General features: G+C 42.2%; 1 pseudogene; it reads right to left on the bottom strand.

Moving 5' to 3' along the window:
• Positions 1–5515: 5515 nt before the first annotated feature.
• LOC114696983 overlaps positions 5516–13524 on the bottom strand; it is a 49381-nt pseudogene continuing 41372 nt past the window's right edge.

The raw sequence follows: 13524 nt of genomic DNA, 5'->3' as shown, positions 1-13524 counted from the left end.
CACAGTCATTTCTCTAAGAAGCTATGATAGAGGAGGATGATTAGCCCAAGGCCAGCCTGGGATACATAGTGAGACACCCCTGGAACTAAAAATCAAATCTTTCAGAATACAGAAGATTTGAGTCAGTGGTAATGCATTTGGAGGAGTACGTGAGTACAGGCATAGTGAATAGAGCAAAAACTAAAGGAATACGGGAGGGGCCATACTCCTTTTGTCTCCTGAATAATAGTTCATGATAAGAGACAGTATAAAAGCACAAAGTAAAAGCCAGATCCATAAGATCAAACCCCACTTTATATCTGTGTGGTTTTGAAGAGTGTCTATGCTGTTGTTGTTAGTAATTTCAGTTCTTCTCTAAGCTAGCTACTATAATGTTACTATCACTGTGTGTGCTCATTTTTTGTTTGATCTTTGCTCCCTTCTTTTTGTTGCTCAGCTGGCCTTTATTACTTTTATTTCCCTAAGTACAACTTTGACATGAGCTGGCAAGTGTTTTCTCTTGTAGTCTTCACTGAGAGGCTGGAAGTTGCACCATTACTTTATACTGGAGAAGTGCAGGCTGAGGGGTGGACAGAGATGTCTGCATGCAGGTTACAATTCTAGGAACCAATGGCTTGAAGTAGATTCGTTTCCCCTCTGCTTTCATTAGCTTTAGTCCTACTTGAATCTTTGCTAGTCCTGTTGCTCTAGGCCATAAGCAAACTGTTTTGTTGGATATATCCAAATCTGCATTAGGCAGGATTCTTTAGAAGAACAGAACCAATAGACAGTATATGTATGTATATGAATATATATATATATATATTAGATTGCTTGACAGGATAAAGGCTGGAATCAACAATGGCTGTCTGCATGCAGGAGAGGGAAATACCCTGGTAATTACTCAGTCTCTGGAGCTGGATGCCTCAGTCCCAAACCAGTGCTGGGAGTTTGGAGCTCCACGCTGAGTTGTGGGTGTTCAGTTTGTTTTAGAAGGCAAAAAAAAAATCAGTTTAATATCAGGAAGACAGTAGCAACTACAGATGTGTATTAACCATCCTAATGAACAGCACAAGGAATACTATAAATCATCTTTCAAAAATGCAACCAGAAATTCACAGGTAAATGGACAGAACTGGAAAGAATCATCTTGAGTGAGTGACCCACCAGAACTTGCTGGTAAGGCTCTACTGCTGAAGAGACCACACAACTGAGTAATAGAACATAGAGAAACCTCCCTGATACTAACTGGATGCTTCATTCGTGCTGCCTAGCTTTCATAGTGCTGGAAGGTGCTATGCACACTAGCAGAGGGAAAAAATTCATAAATCTTTCTGAGCTGTGAACCCATCAAGCTGCAGTAATGACCTCTCTGGCAAGATACATCCCATAGTGTAATAGTGGCACAAATGTTATGCGAGTAAGCAATAACTCTCTGATTTCATTTCAGGTTTGTTCTACAAGACAGAACCCAAACTTGGCACTGTCAATGAGGCCAACCACCTGTGGCTACATAGGTCCTAAGTCCTAGGGAAGAGTTTACTATAGCTTATCTGCTAAATGTACATAGCATTAAAATGATTCCTTTTTTTATTTTTTAGACACAGGGTTTCTCCATGTAGTTTTGGTGCCTGACCAGGCTAGCCTCACACTCACAGAAATCCACCTGGCTTTGCCTCCAGAGTGCTGGGATTAAAGGCATGCACCACCACCACCTGGCTTAAAATGATTCCTAATGACTTATTCACATACCTATAGATCAGTGTATCTCTCAATCCTCATCAGAGTAGTTTCTTTTTACAGTAGATGGCAATTAACACAGAGACTCAAAACTGGTCAACATGCAAAGAATAAGAGACTTTCTATATCATCCCCTTCCCTCAATCTTCAGGGATCTTTTTTTTTTTTTTTTTTTTTTTTTTTGGTTTTTCGAGACAGGGTTTCTCTGTGTAGCTTTGCACCTTTCCTGGGACTCACTTGGTAGCCCAGGCTGGCCTCGTACTCACAGAGATCCGCCTGCCTCTGCCTCCCGAGTGCTGGGATTAAAGGCTTGCGCCGCCGCCGCCGCTGCCGCCGCCGCCGCCGCCGCCGCCGCCGCCGCCGCCGCCGCCGCCGCCGCCACCACCACCACCCGGCAAGCTTCAGGGATCTTAAGAGGACGTAGAAAATCTGTAAGAGCCAGAGATGGTGGATGAATTCAAACCAATTCAAGTGGAATAGGTTTTTCCACTATTGATCAAAGCCCTTGGAGTCAACAGTCAATCTAAACTTAGAGGGTAAGATATTTTGATCTTGAGTCTATGTTAAAGCAATCTATTGTCAAGTTCTGAAATAAGAGGATTTTGGATTGTATCATCTTTTTTTTTTTACTTTAAAATTCTGGAAACGATGTCAAAAATATTATATTTCATTTTCTGGGATGAGGTAGGAAGGACGCCACAGATTTGCATGCAGTTAAAATCAGAACAATTCCAGAACCAGTGATGAGACAGCTCACACAGCTGCCCATGTCTGCGGCACCATCACTGAGATGCCATCCTTCCTGTTGACCTAGCTGATAGTAACAAAACAGGAAGCTTAGGCTCAGCACAATACATTTCCAGTGGGACAAGATGATTCTAGGCCTGCTGCACTTAGGGCTTGGGCACTGTCAAGTACGGAACAATTAGGTGAGGAGGGTGCCAGGCTCCCTGGAGATGCCCCTCCACCTGCCTTGTCATTGCAGCTTGGCCAACCGCCTTTTGCAAATAAGGAAAAAAACAGAAGAAAACAAAACAAACATAACAACCCCTCCCCCCAAACAACCTTTATACTGAGAGTTGAGAGATGCAGGAATCTGTAGGTATGGACAGTTTACTGCTATGTCTGTTTACCAGAATAATAGTATTGGGTTCTTCCCTAGGGCCTATGACCTACCCATCTATGGATTTTTGGTCTAGTAAACACTACCAGGCATGGATTCTATCTTATAGAGTCGGTTTTAAATCTAAGAAGATAGTGGTTGGTTTATTCCAGTAACTGTACCACTATTGCACCAGTAAACATATTTGCCAGGCCAGTCATTATTGTAGCTCACCAGATTCACTGCTGGGTTAGACTATTGTTTATTTTTCTCCCCTGGTAGTATGCATAGCACCTTCCAGAAGTATGAAAGGTAACCAATAGCAGTGAAGCTTCCAGGTCAGCACCAGCTTGAGTTCCCCATGTCCTATGACTCGTGTATGTGGTTTCTTCAGCAATAGGCTCTTACCATCAACTTCTGGATGGTAAAACCAAGAGTAGTGGCAATAACCCCTACTGTTTGGGAGGGTCTATCAGACTCCACTGCACACTTGAACTCACAGAGACCGTGACAGCATCCACAAGACTGAATACAGTCAAGCCAGACAGAATCCCAACACAAATGAGCGATGGGCTCATGATGTTCCCACTCCCTAGCTGAAGAGTCACTGGGAACTGATGGCTGCTGCGTTAATGTCTGTTTCCTCAGGGATACCGCCCCTGAGAGGCTACCCATTCTCCAGTGGGTGACCCTATACCCATGTACATGCTGACAGAATTAATTGAGTTCAAAAATCACATGAAGTTGTGAGGGCAAAATTATGGTGGGGGAGAAGAGAAGGAATTGAAGAAGTGAAAGGGATGAATTTGATCAAAACACTTTACATGAATGTTGAAATTTTCAAATAATGAAAAAATTAGAACCTTAATTCATGATTGACAATGTGGGACCCATAACTGACTGTTCATATTGCTATTTCTTGTTCTTGCTAGCATATTGTATCCATGCCTGTAATTAGAGTCTTCCTAGTATAGCTGCTCTGCAAAAAAGAAGCATAGCTATGAATAAGCAGAGATGTAGATTGGTGCCAAATATGCTTTTGGCTAGCAGAAAGGTGAGTGCAAGGAAAACGTATGTAAGGTCATATGTAACCTTTCCTATGCACTACCAGACTTTCCAAAAGGACATAGGGGATAAATTAGAATAATGGGAGACACTTTTAGCAAAAACATTGTAAGTGTGTTTGAAATTGTGAGAGAATAATTTTAAATCGTCTTGTTCTCCTCCTAACAAATCATATCACTTGCTTTCAACGTGTCATTATACAAAGTACTGAACTTTTATTGAATTATTTTATTCATAGAATTTGAGTTGTTGTACCCAGAGTCCTCCAAAGACCATCAAGAGACCAAATCTGATGCAAAAACCAAGAGTTTTTTTTTTTTTTTCCTGTTGGGAGTTAACCCGGGACTCTCCATCCATCTGATGTAGCAGCAGAGCAGGAGAGACCCCGAGTAGCAAGGAGACAAGGTTTTTATAGGGAGTAAAGTAAAGGAGGGGGCTTGGGATCTACAGACTACATAGGAACAGACTCAGGATTGGTTTATGTGAGTGGCAATCATGTAGTAACTTTTAATTGGCTAGGGTTCGTTGGAGGTTACAATTATCCATTTTTTGGGCAGGCCTGGACATGTCCCTGGCTTTGTTTTTGAGCTACTGTAGAGGCTGGCTGGCCTAGCATGTACTGACTGTGGGGGCTGACTCAGTGGCCCAGGAATGGTGGATCCTGTCTTCCTGTCCCTGCTGGCAGGGGCATCAGTGATTAATTGTCGTTTGCTCATGTCCCTCCTAGAAACTACTTGCTCAGTTTCAGAAAACTGAAATTGAGGCCTGATCTCTGCAGGAAGACTGAGCATCCTGTTATGGCGTCTGCTTGGTCCTTTCAGAGTGATGTAATGTAGGAAGTTAATTGGATATAGTAAGGTGGAACGGGGTATTAGGTAAACAGCCAAGGTCTAGAGTCAATGCAGAATGATAAATGGCTGAAATAAAGCTTTGATTCGAGGCCAGTCTGGTCTACCTAGTGATAACCAAAGCTACACAGTGCAACTTTGTCTCGAAAACCCAAACCCCAAACCAAACCAAACCAAAAAGCGAACAAACAAAAACCTTTGGGCATTTAGTTTAGTTTAGGTTTTTTCCCCCAGCATCTGTTTATTGACATCCAGGTGGGCACTACAGCAACAGGTCTAGAGATGCTGCCGCAGTAGCAGGGAAGGCGGAGACTGGAGTTTGAGTGTCTGCAGTGATGGCTGAGGAGTGCACCAGGAGGAGCGGGGGAGGCCAAAGCTGTTGGGGAAGCAAAGTCAGGGCCAGGGCCAAAGGCTATCTACACAGGAACCTGGGCTCCATGCCCTAAGCCCCCATTCTTGTGGTCTCATGACTCCAGGTCAGGGCTGGGAGTTCTCTGGGCAAATTTGTACAGGAGCAAAGTACATAGAGATGTCACTGCTTTTTCTAGATAAAGTCAGAGGGTATCCAGTCCTGCATTCCTCCCTCACCCCTGGCTCGGGTAGGGCCATATGATAGACAGCTGGGTTCTAGTCCACCTTTCAGAGGCATTAATTTTCCCGGGCGTCACAGCCCACCAGCGACACACTATGGCCCAGAGTGAGCACTACAAGCATCGCTGGACTAATGGATGGGATGGGGAGGGGGTGGGACATGGGCTAGAAGAGGGGCTCCAGGGGGCCATCAAGGCCCAGGCACTATACACATGGTGTTGGTGAAGCCAGAGCCAGGGTGCCACCCAGTTAGCACAATGACCACATCTTCCCTCTTGAAGAAGCCTCAGGCCTTGCCAACATAAATGGCCAAGTTCACACGGAGGTCTACATCCTCAGCCCAGGCATCTTGTACTGCATCCTTACACAGCACAGGGAAAATGCCATGGTACAGATGGGCCTGGCTTACACATCACAGCAATGATAGGAACACGCTGGTGTTACCTAGCCACATGGTGAGCACGCTAATGGCCCCACTACAGCCCTTGAAAGAGGCCTCCACAGTGCCCCACCGAGGCAGCTTCTGTGGGGTCGTTGGTAATAGGCGCCAGACGGCGGAATTCCTCCAATAACTGCAAGTGGTAGATGGCAGCCTCTGCCTCATGGGCAATCAGGTGCTGCATGCAAACAGTCTCCAGAAGGTAGTCCCCGCTGACTGTTTCTCCTGACAACATGATGCAGTCTGCTCCATCCAGGACTTCATTGGCCACATCACTGCCCTCAGCACAGGTGAGGCAGGGTTTTCTGTTCATGCTCTCCAGCATCTGTGTGGTGTAGAGGACAGGCTTCCCAGCTTGGTTGCATTGTCTGATCACCATCTTCTGAGCCAGGAGGACCTTCTCTGCAGAAATCTCAATGCCTAGGTCACCACAAGCCACCATGATCCCATCACTGGCCTCCAAAATCTCATCAAACCTGCGGACCTTCAGGGATCTCGATTTTGCTGGTGATCTTGATGTTCTTGCCCTTCTCCCAGCACCTTCCTAACCTCATGCACATCAGCTTCCTTGCAAACGAAAGATGCAAACATTATGTCTACCGCCTGCTCCACTTCAAAGTTCAGATCCCAGATGTCCTTTTCTGACACAGCAGGGAAGTCCAAAGAAGCTCTAGGGAGGCTCACTCTCTTCTTGCTATCCAAAGAGCCACCATTCTCCACCTCTGGCCGCACCCTTCTCCTCCACCTGCAGTGAAATGAGCCTGCCATCCATGTAGACCTTGCTGCCCACCTCCGCCACCTTGCAGATGTCCTTAGAGTTCAGCCACAGGATGTTCTCAGGGTGGCTCCCTTCTTCAGCTCCACTTCTGCAGAAGTCCAGTCTAGATCTCAGGTCCTTTTGTGTCAGGAGCCACAGCAATGGGTCGGTAGAGGATGGGGTCAGATGCAAAGCTTTCTGTGGCTGCATGCACATTCTTGATGGTTTTTACATGGTAGTCACAAGTTCCATGAGAGAAATTCAGATGAGCCACATTCATTCCAGACGTGATCATCTTCTTCAGCATCTCTGCAGATTGGGAAGCAGGACCAAAAGTACAAATGATGCCAGTATTGTGGGCCCTGATGGGAGTGGAGTCAATGTCAGGACACTTGATCCAGGAGTGTCAGTCATGCTTGTGAACTGCTTCTGATGAAAGCAGTTCTGGCTTCGCTGTGTGGTTTTGGCAAGGTTCCTGAGCTCCCAAGGCTTACTCCAGATCCTGCTGCAATACCTAAATTGGACGTCAGAAGGTATCAAGTTTAAAAGTAAGCACTGGGGTCACAGGGCCACAAATGTAGGAAACGTTCTTGCTGGGTACTCACCAATCTCTTAGTTCTTCTACTTCCCATCGCCATCCTGACCTTGCCAGCTGCAGCTTAAAGATATTCCTTATCTGCGTATCTGCATACCTACCCAGGAGCTGAGCTGGAGCTAGCTCTGAGTTCCCAGTTTACTTTAAAGCCTTCTTGCAGCCTAAAGGTCTGTCCCCAGGCCACCACAGTCTGGCCAGCATGGCAGAGTCACTGAAGTTAGATGACATCTATCAAGAACTGAATGCCCGGTGAACGGTGGTAGGGTGAAGTTTAGCTGCCACGGTGTCATCTTTATGAACACTGAGACTGCAATTGACGAGAACCCAGGCTGAGGAGTTGATGCAATGACCTGGTATTGTGTAGTAGAGGCAGTATCATACTTAAATTGCTCACAAAGAATTGCCATTTGCAGATCTAGAGTGATGGTGCAGTGGTTATGAGTACTGGCTGCTTTTCCAGAGGACCCAGATGACTAACAACCATCTGTTAACTCCAGGTCTAGTAGATCTAATGCCCTCTTCTGGCCTTCATTGGAAATGCAAGCATGTGGTGCCCAGACATACATGCAAGTAAAACACCCATGCACATAAAAATAAACATTTAAAAAGGAATTGCCATTTCAACAAGCATGATAGCCTTTGAGAAACTCTTAATATACTTAAAAAACTCATCTCCTTTTGTTTAATGAAGGACCTATGTACGTGAATAGGGAACAGTGAAGTTTGGTTGGCAACAGATGTGAGATGTCCCTCAGCAATGTGTCCCAGTGCACCACAGGAAACAATGAAGAGCCATTAGAATACACTAGAATAGAGACATAGAAGTCTTTCTCATGAGGATGCGCTTCCATGTCTCTCCCACCCAGGAAGATGGTATGGCTTCTACTAGAACTTTTGCCTAAAATATGCTGAAGTGGTTACAGTTCAAGCTACTAGAGATGCTCTCTGCATCTTCTGGCATCTGCAATGTCAGACACCCTGTGGCCATTACCATATTCAGATCTGTCCCACATTTCTGAACTTGTATGGCTAGGCTGCTTGCTACAAGATTGCTTACACCATGTTACTGCTTCTCACAAGGATTAGCACCAAATGTTCCTTTGATCAGTCTGGACTCACACATAAAACAGGGCCCACCCTGTTACAGCTATCTGGTCCCCCTTGTCTCTAAGCTTTTTTTTTTTTTTTTTTACAGTGGTGAACAGTCAGTCTTCGAGGATGAGGTAGAAAAACACTGCAAGGTGTGGTTCACTGAGATGGAGAAAAACTGTGCTAAAAACTGTAGGACAGTATTCCAAACCAATTTAACCCAGCGAATTAGGTATTCTACAAGAAATAGACAAACTCCTAGAAAAGTATGTGCTACCAAAAGCTACTTTGAAAGAAATGAGAATCTTAATACATCTATAATAGTAAAGAGATTGCATTGGTAATCATCCTTTCCCAGAGAACTCAGGCTCACATGGCTTCCCTGATACATTCTAGCAGACACTTAAGGAACTAGCATTGATCACGTTCCTCTTAGAAATTAGAAGAAGGAATGCTTCCCAACTCATTGTAGAAGGCAGTGTTACACTATTATCAAAACAAAGATATGCAAGAAAAAAACCCCTATAAGCACCTTATGAAGATAGACACAAAATTCCACAGCAAAAAATCCTATCAAATGGAGTCTGGCAAAAGATTATACACATGAAAAATGGTGTTAGTCTCAGGAGTATAGTTAGTCCACATATCAACTACTCTAGTGTAATGTATTAATAAATTAGAAAACACATAAGATTATTTTAATAGATGGAGAAAAGATACTTCAAAAACTCCAAACACACTTTTATGGTAAGGACAACAAATTAGGTACAGGAAAGGAATTTCCTCAATCTGATAAAGAACGTGTATGAAAACCCCACAACTAACCTCACATACGGTAGTGAGTAATAGAAATCTGTCTGCAAGCAGGAAGAAATAAGGATGTCTGTTTCACCATTTCTATTCAACATTGTGCTGGAGGGTCAAGCCCAGGCAGTTAGGCTAGACAAAGAAACAAAAACATCCAGATTGGAAGGAAATAAACACAGCTATCTCTACTTACAGATTTAGTACAATCTCTATTAAAATTCCATATGCTTTCCTACTCGCCCATTTTGACAAGACAACCCTAAATCATATGGAAATTTAAGAGAACCAAAGTAGCCAAAACAACTTTGAAAAAGAGCAACAAAGTTTTAGTCCTTGTGTTCCTGATTTAGTTACTCACTAGAAACCTGTAGTAATCAAGGCAGTGTGCTACTGAAATAAAGACAGTACATAGTGGATAGGGATATATGTCATTTTGAAGAGTGATTTCCTAGCATGGATGAAGCCTTGAGTTCAGTCCCACCAAAACACCAAACTGGGTGTGATAGGGAATACTTGTAATCTCAACAGTTGGGAGGACAAGAAGTTGAGAGTTACCTTCAGTTATATAGTAAATTCTGGCCAGCCAGAGAGATAGAGATAGAGATAGAGATAGAGATAGAGATAGAGATAGAGATAGAGAGAGAGAGATAGAGAGAGAGATAGAGAGAGAGATACATAGAGAGAGACAGACACACACACAGAGACAGAGACAGACACACAGTTACATAGATGACTGAGATAGAATTGAATATCCAGAAGTAAAGCCATACACTCATATATTTGTGGTCATTTTATTTTCAACAAAATTGTCAAGACAAATTGTTAAAACAATTCAATAGTAAAATGTTAGTCTTGTTAACAAATTTTGCTGGAATAATTGGTCCACAACCTCATACTCAAAATGCATTCAAGACTTACATGTAAGGACTGGATCTATTAAATTATTAGTTGAAAATATAATTAAGCACCTTTTTGTGTTTGAATCAAGCCATGCAAATATAGATGTTTCATCAAAAAAATAAAATAAAAAGCTTTCTGCTTCAAATGGCACTGTCAATAAAGTAAAAAAATAACCGGAGAATGGGAGAAAATACTTGCATTACCTAGTGGATAAAGGTGTTATCAAGAATGAATAATGGCCTCACACCTAGAAACAAACAGGTAAATAATTTATTTGGAGAGGGTCTCGTGTAGGTCAGGCTGTCTGTGAACTCACTATTAGCAAAAGATGGCTGTAACCAGTTTTCTTTTGGGCCACCAACCAATCCCAAATCATGACACAGAGACTTAATATTAGTTATGAATGCCCGACCTTAACTTATGCCTGTCCCACTAGCTCTTATAACTTATTTTAACCTGTTTCTCTTCATCTACATTTTGCCTCGGGGTTTTGTACCTTTCTTTCATTCCATATGTCCTAATTTCCTGCTTCTTCTATGTCTGGATGGCTGGCAGCTGCCTGGCTTGCTGGTCCCGGGCATTTCCCTCTCTTTCTCTCTTTTTCTCTCTTCTCTCTCGAGCCTAGGTTCCTCTTCCTACTTATTTTCTCTGCCTGCCAGCCCTGCCTATCCCTCTACTCCCTAGCTATTGGCTGTTCAGCTTTTTATTAGACCAATCAGGTGCCTTAGGCAGGCAAAGCAACACATCTTCACATCATTAAACAAATGCAGCATAAACAAATACAACACATCTTCACAGTTAAATTAATATTCCACAACATAAACAAATGTAAGTCTTTACATAGTTAAAGTACTATTCCACAACAGATGGCCTTGAACTACTCACCCTCGTGCCTCCACCTCCCAAGTTCTGTGATTACAGCATGCACCATCATACCCAGCTCAATGAGCCAACTTAAAAATAAAGGATTTGAACAAACATTTCTCAAAGGAAAATATACAGATTATCAGTGAGCACTTGTGAAAGTGCTTAGTATCATCAGTTTTTAGAGAAAATCAAAACCATAACGAGATAGCATTTCTCATGCTCTAGTATGCCTATACTAATAATTATAAAAAGATGATCAGCTGCAAGTTTAAGTGTTGTAAGGAGAGGGAGAAACTGGAACCTTCACACATTGTTGGGGGGTTTAAAATGGTGCGTAACTCTTTTACAGCAGAACCATAAATTATTAAACATAAATGTGGCAATCTCACTTAGCTATGTAATCAAAAAATTGAAAGTATGTATTCACATAAAACTTGTATGTGAATGCTTATCACAGCCCTCACAATAACCTCAAAGAGGAAATGACCTAAATGTCCATCAAGTGATAATTGAGGAAATGTGACATAGCTATACAAAGGAAACTGATTTTCAATTTGGTTTTATTTTATGTACATTAGTGTTTTGCCTACAAGTATGTCTGTGTGAGGGTGCTGGATCCCCTGGAACTGGAGTTATAGACGGTTGTAAACTGCCATGTGGGTGCTGAGAATTGAACCCAGGTCCTCTGGAAGAGCAGTTAGTGCTCTTAACCACTGAGCCATCTCTCCAGCCTAAGGAATATTCTTTAGTTATTAAAATCAGCGGAGCCCTGATCTACAACATAGACACATTTATCAACATTATGATACATGAAAAAGTCAGTCCCTAGGGACCATATAGCCTGTGTTTCCATTTATATGAAACATTCACCATAGACAAATGCCCAGAGAGAGAAAAGCTTACCAGTTACAAAGCTCAGAGAAAGAGTAGGGTGGGGAAGGGAACACCACCAGATGGTATGGAATTCCTTTCAGATGTGAGGAGTATGTTCTAAAATTGTTGTGGTAGTGACTACATAATTCTATTACTGGTTCACAATTATATACTATAAGGTTGGGTGTTTATTATATATGAATTGTATCCCAATAAACATACTCTTGTTATTAGAAATCCAGGACCAGATCACTTTTTAGATGAACCCTACTAATTATTTAAAGAAGAATTGAGATCAACTTCACATAAACCCTTCTTAAACATAGAACATGAGGAAAACTTTCCTCTTTGTTTTATGAGACTAGTATTATTTTAACATCATATTCACCAAAGAATATGATCAAAATATGTTGTGTGAAAAAAATTAAAAATTTTTTAAAAAATCACTAAATACTGTGGTGGTATTGTATTCCCCCAAATATTGTGCACCCTAATAAACTTATCTGGGGTCAGAGACAGAACAGCCACTAGATACAAAGGCTAGAAAATTGTGGCACTCACACCTTTAATCCTAGCATTCCAGAGGCAGAAATTCATGTGTTCAAGGATACAGACAAGCATGGTGTCTCATGCCTTTAATCCCAGAAAGCGAACCTTTAATTCCAGGAAGTGATGGTAGAAAGCAGAAAGATATATAAGGCATGGAGACCAGAAACTAGAAGCTTTTAGCTGGTTAAGGTTTCAGGCATTGGAGCAGCAGTTCAGCTGAGATTCATTCTGGATGAGGACTCAGGCTTCCAGTCTGAGGAAACAGGATCAGCTGAGGAACTGGTGAGGCGAGGTGGCTGTGGCCTGTTCTGTCTCTCTGATCTTCCAGAGTTCACCCCAATACCTGGCTCAGGTTTGATTTTATTAATAAGACCTTCTAAGATTCCTGCTACAAAATACCTTACAAAAACAAACTAAAGACCAATATTCATTATGAATATAGATGAAAAATCTCTAATATGATATTAGTTCCCTTCTGTTCCTAGCTTTTTGACACTTGTAAAAACCATCTAATAATTATGTAAGTATTAAATTGTCAAATATTTTTAGTGTGAATTGATAGCATGAGTGTTTTTCCATTAGTCTGTCAGTATAAAATGGATCGCATCGGTTGATTTTCAAATATTGAAGCAATCCTGCACAGTTAGAAGAAATTTAGCCTATATAAAGTTCTTTTTATACAGTACTGAGTTCAAGTTGTTAGTATTTCACTGAATATTGTTCCATATAGTCACACGAGACAATGGTGGGCTCTCTTTCTATATATGTGGTATAATCTTAAGATGTAGTATCATTTTGCTATAAAAAAGATCTGATGCATTTTAAAAAATGATTTACTTATTTCTTTATTATATATACAGTGTTCTGCATGTGTGCCCACACGACAGAAGAGGGCACCAGATCTCATTACAGATGGTTGTGAGCCACCATGTGGTTGCTGGGAATTGAACTCAGGACCTCTGGAAGAGCAGCCAGTGTTCTTAACCTCTGAGCCATCTTTCTATGCAGGGATACTTTGCTCAGCCTGGGAGGAGGGGACTGGACCTGCCTGGACTGAATCTACCAGGCTGAGCTGAATCCCCAGGGGAGTCCTTGCCCTGGAGGAGATGGGAATGGGGGTTGGGTGGGGGGGCGGGAGGACGGGGAATCCATAGCTGATATGTAAAATTAAATCAAATTATAAAATTAAAAAATGGGAGGTAGGAGGAGGGGTAAGAGGGGCATCTGTGGTTGGTATGTAATATAAACAGAAATTTCTTAATAATTAAGAAAAAGAAAAAGAAAAAATCTGATACATAACACAGCATATATGAACCTTGAGAG

This window comes from Peromyscus leucopus, chromosome X (assembly GCF_004664715.2).
Source record: "Peromyscus leucopus breed LL Stock chromosome X, UCI_PerLeu_2.1, whole genome shotgun sequence".
Taxonomy (NCBI): domain Eukaryota; kingdom Metazoa; phylum Chordata; class Mammalia; order Rodentia; family Cricetidae; genus Peromyscus; species Peromyscus leucopus.
The sequence above is the reverse complement of the archived record's forward strand: the minus strand, read 5'-3'. Positions and strand labels throughout refer to the sequence as shown.